Below are 21,163 nucleotides of genomic sequence, written 5' to 3' on the forward strand. Positions count from 1 at the left end.
CTGGAGTCATTTTACTTATACTACCTTTTCATAAAATGTATAGAAATATCTTTTCATAAAATAATTTTTTTAGAAATATCTTTTTATAAATTATTTTTTTTAGGTTATTAGCATCAGTCTTCCTGTTGTGAAGATTTCTTTTTAATTACATGATTGCGTGTGAGTTACATCTCGTAGAATTCCTGAGAGAGCCCAATCTCAGGTTGCTGTAACATGACAGCTCTCAAAAACCCATCGCACAGGGAGAAGGACATTCATTCTAGAGGCCAATGGCCCCAGCTTGGAATTCCACCCCTGCTGCTGAATGGCAGTTGGATGTTGGGCGATTTACTTAACCTCTCAGAACATCATTTTACTTAGCTGTGAAAATCAATAATTCAGCAACAGTGAGTGCCTATTAAGGACTTGCTTGGTGGTTATCAGTTTATTCTTTCTGTTATCTGAGGCTCACAGTTCTATGAGGAAGTAATATAATTGTCACCATAACCACTATCCATGGTTTACACATTTGGAAATCTGAGATGAAAGACTTTCCAGATTTTAAGTGTAAAGAAATTCCAGAGCCCTCACTCATCCCCACCAAGCTCTACTTCCTCTCAAAGGAGAAAGCAGCAGGGACTTTTCTGAGCTGTTGGGAGTATGAGCTGAACATCTCCAAGGTCCTCATTTCCCCCTTATCCTTATGGTGCCTGAATTAGCTAATCTCTAATTTCTCAGTTACAAAGAACTGCCAAGCTCCCAGTTAACTTCTATCTCGGGAGTGGACATGAGAGCCTAATATTTGAGACCAAGCTCTGTTTGCTGCCTCAGTAAAAACCATTTTCTGTAGGGTTTGGTGTGGACTAGCTTTCAACCAAATCATGTCCCCTAAAACATGCAAAAGTGAGACCCAGCGTGGTGGCTCACACCTGTAATCCCAGCACTTTGGGAGGCTGAGTTGGGCAAATCACGAGGTCAGGAGATCGAGACCATCCTGGCCAACATGGTGAAAGCCCATCTCTACTAAAAATACAAAAAAAAAAAAAAAAAGGCTGGGTTTGGTGGCACGTGCCTATAGTCCCAGCTACACAGGAGGCTAAGGCAGGAGAATCGCTTGAACCCAGGAGGTAGAGGTTGCAGTGAGCCGAGATCACACCATTGCACTCCAGCCTGGGTGACAGAGCACGACTCCATCTCAAAAACAAAACAAAACAAAAAAGAAACATGCAAAAGTGGAGTGTGCAGACTCAGGCAATGAGGGCAACAGGCTGCTTTCCAGGGCAGCTTGACCAGCCTCTCCTCCCTAGAAATTCTTGTAAGCCCTGGATTAAGAAGCCTGGATATTTCTCCATTCCACATTCCAGTGGGTCTCATTATTTTAATTATCGTACTTAGCCCAATAGCACTTTTCCTCATTTGTCTATTCCTAAACCGGATGAACATTTGAGCTGGTTGCTCTTTTTTTTTTTTTTTCTTGCAGGGTGTTAAGGTTAGTATAGTAATATTAGCCCACCCTTTCATATGGCTTAGCAGGTACCATGCACTGTTCTTATCACTGTAGATGTGCGTTAGCTCATATCTCAAAATAACCTGATTTGCCCCCATTTTATGAATGAGGACACTAAGGCAGACAGAGATAGAATAGGAGTTCCCAGATGTTAGCGTGCATAGTAAATCACCTAGAAGGCTTGTTGAAATAGATCTCTGGGTCTCACCACCAGGTTTTCTGATTTGGGAGGGCCACAGTGGGGCCTGAGAATTTGCATTTCTAGCAAGTGTCCAGGTGATGCTTATGACCATACCGCCATTCCAGGGACCACTGAGATAAATTAAGTTGTCCAGGGCCACGCAGTCAATAAAACATAAAGGCTGGATTCAAACCCAAGGAATCAACCTTTAAATGCATTTGCATTACCTCTTGTGATAACTAGACGGGTCTGATGTACCTCACAAGAGGAATGCCTGTTGCCGTATAAGCCGTTTTCTATTTTTCTGCATATAAATGTGAGTGTCTTTGTGGGTGTATGTGCTTAACTGTGAATGAGTAGACACATGTACATTATAACCAGACACTCCACTGAGTCCAATGTGTGTCAACAGGGAATATCTATTAGCAAATTCTTTAATCATTCCCATACTTAATTTAACAAGTATAATCATTAGTTTGTTTCAATAACAAATCTCTGAGCTCATCACAGTCATTATAACCTGTCATTTGGAAATAATGGGTTTATGTTTCAAAGCATGTGTAATCTCACACATATTTCCTAGAAGAAAATCAGACTCTGTAATTTGACCTAATGACAAGTGTAATTAATGCTGTAGATTTGTAGACTCTTAGTTATCAAATCCAACCTCTCATCAGATTCATAAATTTTGAGATCTGTGAATGTGGTGCTGGTAGCCATTACTTGGAGGCTTCCCAAGTTAATCTGACTCAACTGTGGGCAGCTCTGTTGCTCTAGTGGCTTGAAAGCTCTTTAGCTCAGTTAACCCAGACCTGCCCTCCTGTGAGTTTCATCTGCCCTAAACCTGTGCCCTCCAGCAAGCCGTATTGATGTCTCACGTGAGACCATCTCAAGTGTACAAAGATGCCACCCCAAGGATTCTAGCCTTCAATGACCCAGCCTCTCTTCAGTGACTCCTCAAAGACCCACCCTCTTTCTGCCTCCAGTTCCACCTGCCCTGAGCACACTTCGACCTGGCATTGTCTCCCCTTTCAAATACAGTGTCCCGAAGTGAATGAAATGCCCCAGAAAATATTCAAGAACGAGAATCCTAGCACTTGATCTGGAAATGGATGCTGAGATTAAACGTAAACCATTTTAGCCAGGCGCAGTGGCTCATGCCTGTAATCCCAGCACTTTGGGAGGCTGAGGCGGGCGGATCACTTGAGGTCAGGAGTTCGAGACCAGCCTGACCAACGAGACCAGCCTGACCAACATGGTGAAACCCCGTCTCTACTAAAAATATAAAAATTAGCCGGGCGTGGTGGCACGCGCCTGTAATCCCAGCTACTCGGGAGGCTGAGGCAGGAGAATTGCTTGAACCCGGGAGGAGGAGGTTGCAGTGGGCAGAGATCACGCCACTGCATTCCAGCCTGGGCAACAGAGCAAGACTCCGTCTCAAAAAAAAAAAAAAAAGAAAAACGTGGACCATTTTCACTGGCAGTTTCCCAAATGCATTTTGAAACTGTGTTGTTCCTACCTGACTGTGGCTTATTTTCTCAGATGTACTCCTCGGCACTTCCCGGCCCAGTCTGTGATGCCAACGTTTTTGTTTGTTTGCTTTGCTTGTGACCGTGGCGCCCTCTACTGTTCTTCAGAGTTGCTAAAGTGCCTTTCTCAAGAAAGTTCCAGATTGAAAACTTAATTAAAATAGAAAAAAAAAAAATTAAAAGGTTTTCTGTAGCTGAAATTAGCTATTAAAAAGCTAAGTGCAATTCAAAGGAAAACATACCTTCTGTTTATTTAAGACAATAGCAATTTTCTTTTTCATGGAAGACAAACCTTCTAAGCTTCCCTTATCGGTTTTGCTTGGTCTTAAACAACCCAGTCTCACCCACTGAGTCATGTTGGAAAACACTGGATGTTTTTTACACTAGATATTTGGAATCGATCTAGCAGAAGAGTTTCAGGGTCCTCTCAGTAGTTTTTGAAAGCTGTTTCCTGAATCATAAACTTTCATAGCTTGAAGACAGTTTTAAAATTGTCAGGCCAATCTTTTCAGTTTTGAAACCAAGATTCTGAGAAGCTAGAAGAGTTTCCAAAATGCACAAGCAGTGTCAAAGCCAGTCTGTGAGTTTCAGATGTGAACCTAATTCATTGCGATATGTTTTTATTTTCGTAAATCAAATATATTAATTTTGGAACATGAGATATTATAAACTCAATGGGTTTTTTATTTTAAGCCAAAGTAAATAATAAACATTTAGTAAAAATTTCATAGTAATTTAATTATTTTGGCATTTAGTTAATAAAATCCATAAGCTATGACGGATGCCTTAAAAGTCCAATTTTCAGTGTTTATTTTCTTATGTTTCCTTGTTATGCTTGCTAATACGGCTTCTGACAGAAGTAAATGTATTAATAGAACTGTTGTAGTCACTCTTATTCCTATATGATTACTAAAAACCAAAGAAAGTTTGGAATTTGTCCAGGAATGTTAATATTATCTGAACTTGGTCCAGTAAAACAGTAAAACCATCTTTATTTGGAAGAAAAAAAAAACTTTATATGGAATATAAGGTCTCAATTCATTAAAACAACATATACATTGTTGTAAAATATCAAATAGATCTTACAACTCATTAGTAGAGCAACTTTGTAATTTGCTTATTTAGAATTGTTAGAGGTTTTCACCAGCTTCTAGCCAACAGAAAGAACTCACCTGTGCGTTTGAATAAAGTAGACCTGTCATATTTGTATCAGAAGTACTAATTATTCTCACTTCTGTTGTAATATATAAAGCTATGGAAATTTTATTTTAAGTGTTTCTTAATTTCTGAATTCCTATACATTAGATGGGTGGAAGGCATTGTCATCTGTTCCCTGGATACTATCCCTGTTCTCATATGGTTTTTCTAAATTGCCAAAGATTTGAAATGCAACCAGGTAAAAGTAATTCCATCTAACAGCTCAAGTTATAGCATTAGAATTCTTTAGACTAAGTGTCAACTTCAGTTGTCTTATTTTAGAGAGGAAGAAAAGGAGAAACTCAACGGTTTGATTTGCCCAAGTAAGAAACAAAATCCGGAGCAAACCCGGGTTTCACTGACTACCGGGCTAGTGCTCATTGCCCTGTGCCTGAAGTATATCCTATAAGCTTCCTTAAGGAGATTTTTTTGTGAACTTAAAATTATGATTTGGGAGTTGGAAGTTTGAGGACACAGCCAACATTTCTTCGCTAGGTAACAGGCACCAGGCCTAGAATAAGACTTCTCTTAAGGAGCAAAATTAAATACATTGAAGCCAACGTTTTTGTGATATTTTGGGATGTCTAACCAACATCAGCTCCAGTTCTTTTCGAAGTCTTTATTTTCACTCCTTACTGACAGCTTAACATGAAAATACTAGAGAGAGTTCACATTTGAAAACATTTTAAAGACTCTGTATCGAATGCTAAATGTCTAAAGTTGAGAAACTCTTAGAGAAAGTATTTAGCTTTAAAAACTTTTGTACTTCAAGAAAATAGCGTCTGTAGGGTGTAGAATTCCATCTTTTAAGTACAGAATGAGGAAAGATAGCAGCAACATTTTCTTTTTTCTTTTTCTTTTATTTTGTTGAGACAAAGTCTCACTCTGTCACCCAGGCTGGAGTGCAGTGTCGCGATCTCTGCTCACTGCAACCTCCACCTCCCGGGTCCTAGTGATTCTTGTGCCTCAGCCTCTTGGGTAGCTGGGATTACAGGCACCTGCCACTATGCCCAGCTAATTTTTGTATTTTCAGTAAAGACGGGGTTTCACCATGTTGGCCAGGCTGGTCCCGAACTCCTGTCCTCAAGTGATCTGCCCACCTCAGTCTCCCTAAGTGCTGGGATTACACGCATGATCCACCGCACCTGGCCAGCACCAACATTTTCTGTGACTTTGTCTTTGCTCCATGCAACATACCCTGAGACCTAGTCGTGTGCCTAGGCTATTTCAGTACTATCAAAAATAATGTTAAAATGAGGAGAGTCTTGAAATAACAGAGTAAAACTGTGCTCCTTCTCATAGTCTCCTGACATTGCACAGAACCAGACATTCTCCTCTGGGCTGTACCTGTGGCTTTTTTTTTTTTCCACGAGAAATTTACACAAAGGATGATGGATCTGGCTACCTAATGATGATGAGAGACAAGGTTCTCTCCATTTTTCTGTTTTCTTCACCTACAATCACCTTCCGCACTTCCTGCCCCATGAACACTTTTTCATTCCTTACGGTTTAGTTCAGCCATCATTTCCTCCACAAAGACATCCTTATAGCCCCTTAATCTGGAGATGCATCACCCTGCTCTGCTCTGCCTTTGTATAGATTCTGCCTGTATCTCTATCCTAACATTCAATATATTACATTTAAATTCTCTCAATGTGGTTTTTTTTGTTTGTTTTGTTTTTTTGGTTTGTTTTTTTTTCGATCTCTGCCTTAGGTATCTTTGGTTTTCCTAGATCTGACACATGGGAAGTGCATAATAAATGAAATTATGTTAAAACAGAAATCTTCATTTTTGGGGTCATTGGAGCTCAATTGAATAGCGTATGTCAAACAAATAGCAGGTCAAATCATCAGCTATTGTTTTAATTGACTTTGTTCTTCTATAACAGAATGTTTGAGAATGAGTAATTTATCATAAACAAATTTATTGGTTCAAAGTTCTTTAGGCTGGGAAGTTCAATATCAAGATACCAGTATCTTGTGAGGGCCTTCTTGATATGTCATCATATGGCGAAAGGCAACAGAGTGAGAGAAAGAGAGAAAGGGGTCTGAACTTACCAATGAATCCACTCCATGATAACGACATTAATCCATTCTGGAGGACAGAGCCCTCACAACCCAATCACCACTCAAAAGGTCTCCTCTCCCTTTACCATTACAATGGCAATAAGATCTTACCGTGAGTCTGGGAGGAGGCAAACATTCAAACCATGGCTGCTACTAAGAGGCATGCGTTGCAGCCAGTTTATCTTGGAAGACTCACCCAGAATTTAATTTCTTAAAATTCAATATCCTTATGAGGGCAATTGGTAACACCTGCTGTGAATATTTTCCAGGCTACAATTATACAACAACACTCCATGCCAAAAATTGTTAAGGACCTTGATCAAGCATTTGTCCTTGTGTTCAAGCAGCTCAGAACTGTTTTCTGTGGAAAACCTTGGCCCTGCCCATCTCTGCAAGATAGGCAACCATCCAGGCTTTAGGCATTCAGATGGAAGACACTGAATTTCATAAGACAATGTTTGTTTGATTCCTCTGTGCTTCCAGTTTCACATCATACCTGAAAAATGGAAATAATACCTATATTATGAGGTTATTGCAAGAATTAAAAACACATAAAACATTTTAAGTGCCAAGTGTAGTCAGTGCTATGTAGGTGTTGTTGCTGGCTATTATTAGTATAAGATTGAGTTAGAATTGCCAGACTTAGCAAATAAAGATATATAACACCCAGATAAATTTGATTTTTAAGAAAATGACGTAGTATTTGTTTAGTATAAATATATCTCATGCATTATTTGGGACACACTTGTACTAAGAAATAATTTATTACATGAAATTCGGGTTTCACTGAGTGTCTTGTATTTAATCTGGCAATCTTAAGTTGAATGAATGAATGAACCCTAGTTGAATTTTTAAAATATAGCTTTAAAGGGTTGTTTTCATTAACTGAATAGAACATATAAATCCCCTCCAGCTGGGAGCCTTCTCTATTAATTGAACACCTTCTGAGATGGCTTCTTGACTCTGCACTGTAGGCTCAGGTAACAAGGTGAAAGGCACCTGAAAATGAATCAGGAACTCTGGGAGACCCAAAGATTTAAAGTTCTGGGGATCCAGCCGACCTTCAGTGCCAAGGAAGGACTTTTAGGTTTAGTCTCTCCCTGACTTGCCATGTTATGTTGGAAAAGCTGAACAGAATTTGGTAGAAATCTTAGATATAGTTGATATCCAGAATATGGCCAGTCTGGATATAATTCATACATAGTGTTTGCCAGATCATTTGTCAGCCTACAGGAAACAACTTCAGTGGATCTGAGAAACAGATTGAAGACAAGGCAACAAATGCTAATACTTTTTGATTTCTGAAAAGTTATCTGGCCTTTAGGCTATTAGCATTTTTAATTAAATAGCTGAAGTGAAGCATGCAAAAAGATCAGTGTTAGTAACGCACCCTTAATTTGAATGGTGAAAGATTCATGACCTACTGAAGCCCAGGTCACTGCCCCGCATTATTAGGTTTTTAATATAGCTTGAGTTCTCAGGTTGCATAAACCAGATAATTAAGTGACAATGGATTTTCATATTCTTATTTAATAGTGACCCTGAATTAACCCTTCAACCTTCAGAGTCATCTTAAGTCTTCATTTTTATCCTTGTCTTCTACAGTAATTGTCTTTGTGGTGGTGGTGGTGGTGGTTTTTGCAGCTCATTGGTTACAGCTTCTTTTGTTTTTATTTGTTGTTTGTTTGCCGTTAGTCCCTGGAAATTTGTAACTGCAAAAATACTATAGAATTTTTAAATAAGTCTTCTTACAATTATGAAAAGCTGAAGCTGCTATTGATGTGCATTTTAAAACCATGTTCTATATGTACCCTCTGCATGTAAAATAAAAGTTGAAATTATAAAAACAAACAAATAAAAGCATGGTCCAACATCATCTCAAGAAATAAATGGTTAAAAATGAAACAGACTTTTTTTCCATTCCTACATTTTTTCTAATGTTGGGAGTTCCAAGTAACATATGGTAATGCTTTAAGATTCAAAATCATACGCAATTATTTTCATCTTAATAGCATTGGCTTTCTTTGCTTTAAAATTCACCACCCGGCATATAAGTTTGCCTGTCCTCACTCAGTCTGTATTTTCCTAAAAGTGCTCCTGAAAGTAAAGAATATTAATTATCATTCTGCTGTGGGATCATAACTTTGAAAAATTGAACATCAAGATTTGCTTTTAATATATCACCATTTTGTTATTAAAATAATAAGGTGTGACACTTGGATATTTCCTTTTTAAAGATCCTGAGAAGTGATTGCCTTCAGGTTTTCTGTCTTCTCTAGTACAGTATAATAATTTGGGTAATTTAAAATAAAACTGAAATCTGAATCATTTACATCTTGAGACATACCCAGAGAATTACATGTTGTGATGACAAATGAGCAAAGAAAAACTCATTTAGCACGTTTTTTGCCCAGATCTCCCCCTGTTTCAAACTCTCCCCAGCAAAGCTGCATTTATTCTGAAGCCAGTGAGACTTAAACTTCAGCTCCCCAACCTCATCCCTTCCCCAAACCTGGGTCCTTCCAAGGTCTTGGGAATGTATTCACATAGGTTTTTGAAAATTTAGCAAGGTGGCTGGGCGCGGTGGCTCACACCTGTAACCCCAGCACTTTGGGAGGCCAAGGCGGGCAGATCACTTGAGGTCAGGAGTTCGAGACCAGCCTGGCCCACATGGTAAAACCCCATCTCTACTAAAAATACAAAAATTAACTGGGCATGGTGGCACACGCCTGTAATCCCAGCTACTCAGGAGGCCAAGGCTGGAGAATCACTGGAACCTGGGAGGCAGAGGTTACAGTGAGCCGAGATCATGCCACTATACTCCAGCCTGGGCGACAGAGTGAGACTCCATCTAAAACACACACACACACACACACACACAAGGAAAATTTTGCAAAGGTTAGACATTTTTAGCACAATCAGGTAAGACTTCAATCTCTTTCTTCTCCAACTTTAGAGGAGACCCTCAAGTTGTACAAACCTCAGGCCCCACCAGACTGGGGCCCACCACTGTTCCCAAAGTGCAGCTTATTTTAATTATTACACATATCCTGCATTATTAGTGAGGTTGAACCTTTTCTGATTTATGTTTATTAGTCACATGTTGACCTTGAGGCCAGTTTTGCTCCCTATTGACTGTGCCCAAAGGGAGAGAAGATGGTGGAGGGGAGTGGGGATGCCAGGGCAGCACCCAGTCCCAGCACTCAGGCTCAACTCCAAATCCTCTCCCTGGAGCTGCCCATTGCCCACCCGAGGGCAGATTCCCTCCCCTTGTTCTTTTTACCCTTAGAGTCTAGTTTCCTCCAATTATTACGTCTGGAGAGTCTCAAGCAGCAAGGCCTCAGTCCTGGAGTCTAGTTCTTTCTCTGAATCTGAGGACAAAATGTGAAACCCAATGGCGTCCTTATCATCCATGCCTTTGATGAAAATACAGCACTTACAAGGTTAACTGGCATCACTCATGAACTGCTGCTGCTATCATTGTGACTCTTGGGACTGCAGCAGTCTTCTCAAACTGCCTATAACCTCACCCCTTGCATGATGGAATAAGTAGCTCGTGAAGGGAATTTGCGATTGTTTTGTCTCAGGTATCTGAGAAGAGGTGGGAAAGGGAGGAGACAGGGCATTTTTCAGATCTTATGACATGCCAGTTTCTGCATTTTACATGGCACAGTCTCTCCTGATACCTCCAGTGATACTAAGTGGTATTCTCCCTATTTGGGGAAGACCTGGAACAGGAGGCAAACCCAGGGCACACTGACCGCATAGCCGAGGACCTGGCCCGGTGGTCTCCAAAGTGCCATTCACACAAGAGCTAGCCTCACAGGGCGTCAGTATGATTCCCGGGAAAGAGGTGTCTGTGTTTTAATGGATTTCTATGGTTCAGTACTGTGGGGAAACACTAGGACATGACCCTGTTAAGCACAGAACTCTTATAAAAGCTTTAATTGGCTATGTGCAGGGTGAGCCAAGAGGTCTGTTTTCCACAGACTGTGTTCTGTGAAACGCACTCTGGGAAACATTGTTGGAGAACTCCAGGCTGCTCTCATGGAGCATGGAGAGAAAATTCCCCTTTTCAGAAAGTGGTGTAAATTCTGGAGGGACAGTGGAGGGGAGGGAAGGGGCAGGATATGAGAAGGGGACATGGACAGCATCTTTTCTTTCAGAATGAAGACAATAGACACCTATCTGCACCCATGGCAGCCCCAGGTTGTGACTTGCCCCTTTGTAAAACCACCATGCCCTCCCATTGCCCATGGCCCTTGCTCTGTCCACACCCCTCAAGCCCTCTTCCAAGGATGGGAAGTCCTTCCCATCGCTGGCCTTCAGGGTAAGAAAGCAGCCACTGGTCTTAACTGCTTCCTCCTGATCTCCAGCATTTGTGCTATAAACTCTCTACTCTAAATACCTTAGACTCTGGTTAATGGAACCTACACATCTGGGAAGTCCCGGACCTTTCTAATGAATTTAGATTATTCTGGCTTTAAAGAGTCTTGTTTCTACTAAGACTTTCGAGAGCTTGTTTTGAAGCTCTCCTTGTATCACCCTTTCCCTGAGGGCAGTACATGGAGGAAGCTATTTATGCTGCCTCAGTAGCAGAGAAAAAAGATATAGAAGCAAGTAATCTTTGAGAATAGCAGCCTTGTAATATCATGAAATATTATTTTGTTACATCTGTTTAAAGCTTGTTTTTACAAATCCTAGAAATGACACTCACTAGGGAATAAATCAAGCAAGGGAGTGATTTGTTCCTTAACAAATACCAGTTTGTCAGACCTCCGTGTGAAGTTATATATTCAAAGGTAACAGACTTTGGAATAATTACCCGAAATATGACTAAAAACATCTTGATTTCATCTCAGGTTCAACTGAACCTTCTTAATACAAGGCATTTGAGTTAACCATCTCGAAAACAGCTAGTTTAAGGAGGTTTTGCAAGTGGCTATCAGTAGAAAAAGGAAAGCTGATGCAGACACTTTGGTGACAAACAACATTGAGTTTGTAGAAACTCTCTTTATCCAAAGACAGAGAGGAACCAAGGCAATAAGAGATCTCAGAGGGCTTCATTCTGCAGGTCGGGATGATTGAGACAGAAATTCAAAGAGAGTCTTTGTCTTAGTCCTTTTGGGCTGCCTATAACAAAATACCATAAACTAGGTGGCTTATTGATAGGATTTGGCTGTGTCCCCACCCAAATCTCATCTTGAATTGTAGCTCCTACAATTCCCACATGTTGTGGAAAGGACCCGGTGGGAGGTAATTGAATCATGGGGGCAGGTCTTTCCTGTGCTAGTCTCATGATAGTAAATAAGCTTCATGATATCTGATGGTTTTATAAAGGGCAGTTTTCCTGCACAAGTTCTCTTCTCTTGTCTGCCCTCATATGAGACATGGCTTTCACCTTCCACCATGATTGTGAAGCCTCCCCAGCCATGTGGAACTGTGAATCGATTAAACCTCTTTCTTTTGTAAATTGTGTCAGTCTCAGGTATGTCTTTATCAGCAGAATGAAAGCGGACTAATACATTTATAAACAACAGAAATCTACTTCTTATGGTTCTAGAAGGTGGGGAGTCCATGATCAAGGTCCCAGTAGGGCTCAGTCTCTGGCTGAGAGATGGCACCTTCTTGCTGTGTCCTCACATGGTGGAAGGACAGGGAAGCTCTCTGGGGTCTCTTTGATAAGGGCACTCGTCTCATTCATGAGGTCAGAGCCCTCATAACCTAATCACTTTCCAAAGGCACCATTTTCTAATACCATCACCGATTAGTGAAATTTCAACATATGAATTTTAGGGGGACACAAACAGTGAGATTAGAGCAGTCCCAGAGTGCGTTATTTACTCAGCTTTGCTGAGGCAGAACAGCTCCAGTATCTTCCCTGATGATTTAATTTCAGCATACATGGAACAAGACTCTCCTCTCTAAAGCAATAGTCACACAAGACAAGTCTTTCCAGATTTACCCTCAACCTTGTTATTAGCTGATGGGGCAAGGCTTTGCCATTTTTCTGTGTGATGCACAGAGACCCATATTCAAGCTAAGAGAGGTTGTAACACTGGAAGGAGGCTTGTTTGTCTTTCTATCCAGGTTGGGAATATCACCTTCAATCCATCACTTTCCCTTTCTTGCATTGGCTTTTCAGTACTGTTTAAGAGGAAGGGCATGGACATTCTAAAATTTTCATGATGATATTGACTACTTTGACAAAAATAAGCATTTTCATTTGAAACACATATTTAAGTAACAATTTTAAAGGGAAGATCTGATTTCTACTCTTAGAACATAACAGTCATAAGAAGTTGCATCAGAAACATCCAGGTGCTCTTTTTACCATCTAGGCAATTGTGTAAACTATAAAATGTTGAACTATAGAGCCATCTGTAAATAAAACGTTATTGTATTTGTTAGTGTATTTTATTTTTCCAGAAAAATGCTTACCAGGAGTTAAGAAAAGTTATCCAAAACTTGGAAATTAGGCAAACAGAGGGCAGCATGTCATTTCAATATCATATAGGTGGAACACTGGTTAACAAATCCACCTAAGGACTGTACGCTTATCTAGGGAACGTAACTTTGTTTTAATCACCAATTACTATTAACTGAAAGCCTAGATTATGTGATGTTACATGTTAATATGCAGATTTTTGTCCAATTTTGTATCTCACCCAGAAATCTTATTCCAAATTTTTTTCTTCTCTGCCTATATATTCTTCTTATGCACTTTTGAATCAGCATATTCATCTGGTTGGCTCCCTCATTAAGGTGTTAAAGAGTATTTTTACACCAGTTTTCTCTATTTAAATAAGGGTCATGTTTTTAAACTTTGAAAATTATTCTTTGGCATAGGTAGCTTTCTTTTTTTCAGTGGATCTTAAATGCACATCTTTCTGATTATAAATCCCGTGGCCTTAACTGGCTTCTCTTCAAGAAGTTCATATCACAACTCTGCCACGTAGAAGCTGTGTGAACCTGACAAAGTTCTTAATGCTTTCATGCTCTCATTTCCTTTTCTTTCAGCATGCCTGTTTTGTAGCCTTGAGGCTGAAAACCTAGACTTCTGGGAGTATGCAGATTACAGAAGTGCTCCTTTCTCAGTAAGATTTACATCCTGCAAATGGTATTGTTAAAGACCTAAGTAGGCCACAAAAAATTAGCAAATTCATTGGTTGCTGAATTGCTTATCCTTTAATTCCAGAAGCTATGTGTTAATCACATTTCAGTAGGAAATCCTTCCAAGTAATGAGCTGGGCTACTCTTGTAAACTACAGTTTCATATTTTAATGGTTACTTTTGCTTAGTAATCAAGTCATGACTTATCAGGGATATACACCATTAGCTTCTTGCCAATGTAAATAGTGGGTGATTTGTGAATCATTGCTCTGCCCTTTTAGTAAATATTCTGATGAATGCTATAATTTTTAAGGAACTCAGCGTGAATAACCACTCTTGGCTATCACCAGCAGGTTTTGAACTGAGGAAAGAAATGAAATGGCCTGTACTTTAACTCCATTTCTTATGGCATTTTTCTTCTATGTAGCACCAGCGCAAAATGCAAGAAGAAATTAAGAGAAGAAAGTGGTCTGATAATTAGACCTTGAATGAGAAAAACAAAATCTTATTTAGAATTATAATATGAAATTATACATTATTATGCAATTATAATATGCGATAGAATTTTTAAGAACCAATATTAGAATGGAACCATTAGAATCATGTTTAGAAAGGTCACAGAGGGCAGAGCAGAGTGACTTTTTTTGAATGTCTACTAAGCGTTTTACTTGACACATGCTTCTCAGCTTCACAGTATCCTGGAAGAATGGGTATTGCTTTAAAATATGAGAAATAGGGGCCCAGAGAATGTAAGTGACTTTCTGAGAGTCACGCAGTATAGAACATGAAGGCCATCTGATGCAGGTCTGACTCTAAAGCTGGGCATCTCCTATTACCACTCAAGAAAATAACACTGGACAGTGACTGCAGTGGAATCCCAAGCATTTCTGTTACAGGACAAAAATCATCTTCATGTGCTTTTGCTTTGCATAAGAGGCACTGTCACTTGTGTTAGGACTTTCTGTTAAGTTGTAGTCCTTTGAAGTTCTCAAGTAACTAAAAAAAAATATGTCTTGTGGCATCCTGGGTAATTTTATGATCTGCAGGAAGCTAAAGAACTCTGGGCAGGATTTTAGACACGGGAGTACCTCCAGCCTGGTCAAAATAATTTATTTTTCCACTAATACTTAGATAGGTTATGGGAACCCTCCTCCTTCCCAATAACATTTATTTGCTTTTTTACTCATTCAAAAAGTAGAATTCCTGGGCACTGTCCTAGATGTTGAGGATGTCAGGGTAAACAAAATTCAGATGGTCTCTGCCTTTCATGGTTCTTGTATCTTATCATTGTACCATATTCTATCAGGTTCCTTCATTCACTCTTATTCATCTGTCAAATACTTATTGTACACTTACTATGTGCCAGAAATTGTTTTGAAAGCTTTGGGATATGTCAGTCAACAAAAGAAAGATTTCTGCTTTTCTGGGTTCTAACGAAGGAAGACGGACAATAAGAAACATGAAAAATGAGACAAATTATATAGTATTTTGGAAGGTGATGAGAGCTATACAGAACAAAAAGAAAAAGAAAAACTAGATCATGTTAAGAGAGATTGGGAAGATCAGGGTAGCAGGGAAACAGTTTACAGTTTGAAATAAGATGCCCTAGGTAAACCTCATCAGGAAGGTAATGTTGGAATAAAGATTTGCATGAGGTGAGGGAGTGAGCCGTGTAGATATTTGTGATCAGAACAGTCTAGACAGGTAGTGTCAAGCTTCTAGGTGGGAGTGTGCCTCGTCTGTTTGAAGAACAGTGAGGAGCAATTCACTAGAACAAGTTGGAAAAGAACAGTAACAAGAACTGAGTTCAGGAGGCAATAGGAGGCCAGAATGTGTGATGCAGTATGCCCCATTTAGTCAGAGGTACTCTTCAAGTTTAGGAGCAGAGGGTAATGTGACTGGCCTGTGTCAGGTTTCAGCCTCCTGTCAACCAAATGCTGTGGCCATCCACATCATATATTATGATGGAACCTTAATGACAAACCTTATCAAGAGAAATGGGATAAATTAGCCATCAGCTGTGTCGTCACCCTTTCTCCAGGCAAGACCCCTCTTGTTAGCTGTTGGCATCTTCTGCTACTTCACTTATAAGAAAGCAGTGAAGCATCCAGACTTTGTGTTTTTAGTCCCCTCCCTCGTGTCCAGCAGACAAATATCCAGAATTAGATAGAATTACATAGTATATGGCTGAAATATTGTGTCACTCATTAATCTATGACAGCAAGATCCCTAATACTTTAGTGACAAGTCTAGAGCACTTGCCCAATTCAGACTAAAGCCATTATAACACTCAAATGTGAAAAGCCAACATTAATTGAAATGTAAATGATAGTCTCTCATGAAGTTGGATACTTGCTTTATATTAGAAACTTAAAGAGAATCTTAATCCTTTCATAAAGCAGGTAAATACTTTTAATTGATCTTTAACTGCATATATAGGATAAAATTAAACATGACACTTGTTCTTTCAAAGTTCATAGAAGAAATTCTAAAGCATTTTAAGGGATCTGAGCCATACAGTTTTTCCCATATGTAGCTGACATACCATCAAGAGGAAAAAAAGCAACCATAAATATGCCTTATTTAGGCTCTAAAGAGCTAATCAGAGACTACAGTTAAGTTTAGTGATGATAAACTTGTTTTAACAAGACATTTATGTCTGGTTACAATTGGCATTTAGGAAAAGCGTGCTTAGATTGAATCCAGCAAAGTAAAATCGAGCCAAATTCTAGATAGAGCTCATTTAGACCACCCTCTGTAGATAATTTATTATCTAATCACTTCCCATTTAAAAAAATTCTTAGTATGTTTAGTGTTAAGATATTATGAGAGCCAAGGATGGCAGCCAGAGGTCAAGTTAGTCAAAGACCATGAACATAGTGCATTGTCCTTGAAAATAACTTGGTGGAGAGAAAGGAATGTGAGGTCTGCATCTGACAGCTTCAGTTCTCTGGGCTCGTTGAAACTCTGTTCTCAGTGGTCATTTATGTTTCTCTCAGATCAGCAGTACATTTATTTTTAGAGAGAGTTTTGAAACTTAATCACTCAGCACAATACAGAACTATAAATGGATGAATAAGTTTTGTTCAGGAGCAAAAGAGATATAATCATTTCTCCAGACATTTTGAAGCTGCTTCTGTGGAGTTGGATTGTTAGGCCATGGAGCAAGAGGACTGTTGTCTGGTGTGGTGTCATACTGCAGGACTGTCACCTTACTCTAGTCAGAGTTCAGTATGTTGGTGTCCAAGTGGGAGATGTGGATGGATGAGGCTCCAGGTTGTCCCAGGCAGCTCAGTCCTCTGTTTTAGTCCATTCAGGCTGCTATAACAAAGTGCCATATAAGACACAAGATGGCTTATAAACAACAGAAATTTACATTGTACAGTTCTAGGGGCTGGAGAACCCTAGATTGAAGCATTGGCAGGTTCAGTGCCTAGTAACAGCTCAATTCCTCATAGATGGCCATCATCTCATTGTGTCCCCATATTGTGGAAGATGCGAGGGGTCTCTTTTATAAAAGCACTAATCCCACTCGTGAGTGCTCCACCCTCATGACCTAATCACCTCCCAGGCACCCCACCTCCTAATGCCATAACATTGGGGGTTAGGATTTCAACGTAAGAATTTTTGTGGTAACACAACATTCAGTCTATAGCACCACATTAGGGATTTAGATAAGCACACCCTAGACGGATATTGAGCATCCTCGTTGCTGAATGTAAAAGATCTGCAAGGATTTGTTTCTTTATATCAATGCATATTTCAGCTGTATTTGGCACTGATGACCCTACCTCCTCCTTCTTTTACCCTTGATTTCTTGGTCTTTCTCTACTCGCACAACTAAGGCTGTCTTCCTTTATTGACATCTCTTCCTCCTTAACTACCCATTCAAAATGCTCTTCTTCCCTGTGGAGTCTCCCTGGGCCCCGTGTTTATCTCACACATCCCTTTCTAGTGCACACTGAGAGTTTGAACTACTTGAAAATTAATGACTTTAAAGTTGTTATCTTTACATTATATTTTGCCCTAAATTCTAAGTATGGCTCTATCTATAGGTGTATTTGTAACAGTAACTGCCACTAAATTACTATAATTATGTATTTGGTTTTGCTTGTTTGTTTTTAAAACCTTTTCATGCATTGCAGTTCCACTCAAGTTTCCTCTGCTATGGACTGCTTCTTCATACACTTTACCCATTTTTCTGTTGGGTTATCTTTTTTTTTTTCCAATTTGTAGGAATCCTACTGTTAGTACTTAGATTCTGAGTACTAATTTTTTGACTATCATACAATTTTCTAATTTCTTTCTCCTTTTCATAACTTATCTCTCATTCGTGTTCTTTGTCATACAAAGATTTTAATTTTCATGTAGTCAAATTTATCTATCATTTTGTGATTTCTGCTTTTTGTGTTCCTTTTAAAAATAATTCTCTCCCCTGACATCAAGGAGACACTCTCAAGTATTTTATTCTAAAATTATAAAATTTTGTTCTTTGTATTTAGGTCTTTAGTCTATTTAGAGTTTATTCATTGTACAATAAAATATAGCAATCTATCTGATTTTTTTTATATGGGGAACCAGATTGTCATTACTAAATATTGCATGTCTTTTTTTCCATTGAATTCTAGTGCTTCTTTTATTTTATTCCAAACTTCTGTATGTGCCCTGATCAGTGTATTGGTTCATTCTAATGAATGGTGAAATGAATATTTAATGCACTAAGAACAACCAAATGGATATTTTTTGTTGTTGATATTTGTTCTCTTTTATTTATTTACTAACAAAATAGTAATAAAGGCCAGTTACATTTGGGCTACACTAGATTTAATATTTATTTAATAAGATCATTTCTCTTATTTCTCTTCCTCCTCCTTTTCTTTTTCTCCTCTTCCTCTTCCTCTTACTCCTACCTCTCCTCCCTGTCCTTTTTCTCCCAATGCTCAAGTAGATCCAAGCCCCCCACTTTTGGAAGGAGAGTTGCAGTGTTTTACCCCAACAGAGTGACTGCTTAATAAAAGAAGAAAAAATCTGCTTACTCTTTTACAACTAAATGGTTACATTGATTACATTTAGTTACAACTTTTATTTTTTTACTTGGGCTATGAATAAACCATTTTTGTCCAGAGTAAAATATAAAATTTCTGCAGGATATCTTGTGTCTTTATGTCCTTCTCTTGTTGCATTTTTATAAATTATTTCTTAGGCTGAAATGACCTAAGCTTTGAAGTACATGCTGTAGGAGGAATACTGACATTTGTTCCACCCCAGTCTTTCCTCGGAGAAAGTGTCACAATGTAAATATCCTAGAAGACCTCAGGCTGCAAAGGAAAAACCTTCAAGTGTGCCTTGAAAAGTCTTTTTTATGTGCTTTTTATTCTGTCTCACTGATCTATTTTTCTATCCCTCTGCCAATATCACACAGTCTTATTTACTCAAACTCAGTAGTAAGTTATGACACCTATTAGTAAAAACCCCTCCTCCTCATTCTTTTCCAAGTTAAGAATAGAGCTTAGCTTTACTCTTTCATATGAATTTTGGAATCAGTTTGTCAAGTTCCACAGATAATTTCATTGGGATTTTGATTTGTGGTCAGTTGAATTTATGGAATAATTTGGAGAAGATTAACACCATTATGATATTGAACATTTTCTGCCTCGAATATGATAAATATTGCTATTTAATAATAGATTATAGACTGGGCACAGTGGCCTGTAATCCCAGCACTTTGGGAGGCCGAGCCAGGTGGATCACGAGGTCAAGGGATGGAGACCATCCTGGCCAGCGTGGTGAAACCCTGTCTCTACTAAAAATACAAAAATTAGCTGGGCATGGTGGCACGTGCTTGTAGTCTCAGCTACTTGGGAGGCTGAGGCAGGAGAATCGCTTGAACCCAGGAGGTGGACGTTGCAGTAAGCTGAGATCACGCCACTGCACTCCAGCCTGGCAACAGAGCAAGACTCTGTCTCAAAAAAAAAAAAAAAGTTATAGATTGTTAAGTAACATTTTGTAATATTTTTGATATAGATACTCATAGGCATTTAGTAAATTTTATTATCATGTGTTTATACTTTTTATCACACTTACTAGTCAATTAAGGCCTATAGCAATGTCACTGGCTTTTGTGTGTCTTGTATCTGACAACACTATAGAACTTTCCCATTAGTTCCAAAAGTTTATCTATAGTTCCCCTTGAAATTTTTTTGTGTAGAGTAATGACATTTATCAGTTAGTATAACTTTGCTCTTTTTTTCCCAATTCTTATACTATTAACTTCTTTTTTTCTTGTTGTTGTTTGTTTTGCTGGTTGGTTTTTTTCGTAGTGGTTGGAATTTCTAGTATAATGTTGAATAGTCAGAATGATATGAGAATCATTTTTTGTTTCTGGTTCATAGAAATGCCAAAGTTTCCCTATTAAATTTGACGTATGTTAGCAGTTGGGAATAAATCTCAGTTTTAAAATGTCCCTCCATTTATAGTTTGCTAAGTGTTTCTATTATAAATGAGTGTTTTATAATAGAATAATGAAATAAAAAATATAAATAGAAAAAAATGAATTTTGTTGAATCCTTCAGCAGAATCCAGAAAGATGTTCATTTTTTTTTTCTCATTTTAACCTGGTAACCTGGTAGCTTGCAGTGGACGATTTCTGATGTTGAACCACCTTCTTGCATTCCTGAAATATGTCCCAACATCATGATATATTAAAGTTTGTATCCCTTGCTTGAACTACTTTGTATTTTACAGAGTAAAATACATTTTCCCTATGAGGGAAAAATGGTTTCCTGGGCCAGGTCCAGGGACCCCTTGCTGTGTGCAGCCTAGGGACTTGGTGCCCAGTGTCCCAGCCACTCCAGCTGTAGCTGAAAGGGGCCAATGTAAGGCTGGGGCTGTGGCTTCAGAGGATGCAAGCCCCAAGCCTTTGCAGCTTCCACATGGTGTTGGTCCTGCAGGTGCACACATATCAAGAATTGAGGTTTGGGAACCTTTGTCTAGATTTCAGAGGATGTATGGAAACACCTGGATGTCCAGGCAGAGGTCTGTTTCAGGGGTGGAGCCCTCATAGAGAACCTCTGCTAGGGCAGTGCAGAAGGGAAATGTGGGATTGGAGACCCAACACCACATCCCCACTGGGGCATTGCTTAGTGGAGCTGTGATAAGAGGGCAACCATCCTCCAGAACCCAGAGTGGTAGATCCACCAACAGCTTGCACCGTGTGCCTGGAAAGGCCACAGACAACGCCATCAGTGAAAGCAGCTGGGAGGGGGGCTGAACCCTGCAAAACCACAGGGACCAATCTGCCCAAGGTCGTGGGAGCCCACCTCTTGCATCAGCATGACCTGGATGTGGGATATAGAGTCAAAGGAGATCATTTTGGAACTTGAAATTTAATGACTGCCCTATTGGACATCAGACTTGCATGGGACCTGTAGCCGCTTCATTTTGGCCAATTTCTTCCATTTGGAAAGGGCGTATTCACCCAATGCCTGTACCCACATTGTACGTGGGAAGTAACTAACTTTCTTTCGAATTTACAGGCTCATAGGTGGAAGGGACTTGCCTTGTCTCAGATGAGACTTTTGAGTTAATGCT

General features: G+C 39.3%; 1 protein-coding gene across 2 annotated transcripts in view; it reads left to right on the forward strand.

The window, feature by feature from the left end:
- Window positions 1–21,163, forward strand: part of FBXL7 (F-box and leucine rich repeat protein 7) — a 433,105-nt gene that overhangs the window by 321,115 nt on the left and 90,827 nt on the right. Inside the window, exon 3 of one of the 2 annotated variants that reach the window (XM_034959754.3) lies at window positions 13,481–13,557. The exons of the other annotated variant lie outside the window; for it this stretch is intronic. The gene's annotated coding sequence lies outside the window, so the exon portion shown is untranslated. The remainder of the gene's footprint in view (window positions 1–13,480; window positions 13,558–21,163) is intronic. 2 annotated transcript variants of the gene reach the window in all.

This window comes from Pan paniscus, chromosome 4 (assembly GCF_029289425.2).
Source record: "Pan paniscus chromosome 4, NHGRI_mPanPan1-v2.0_pri, whole genome shotgun sequence".
NCBI lineage: Eukaryota > Metazoa > Chordata > Mammalia > Primates > Hominidae > Pan > Pan paniscus.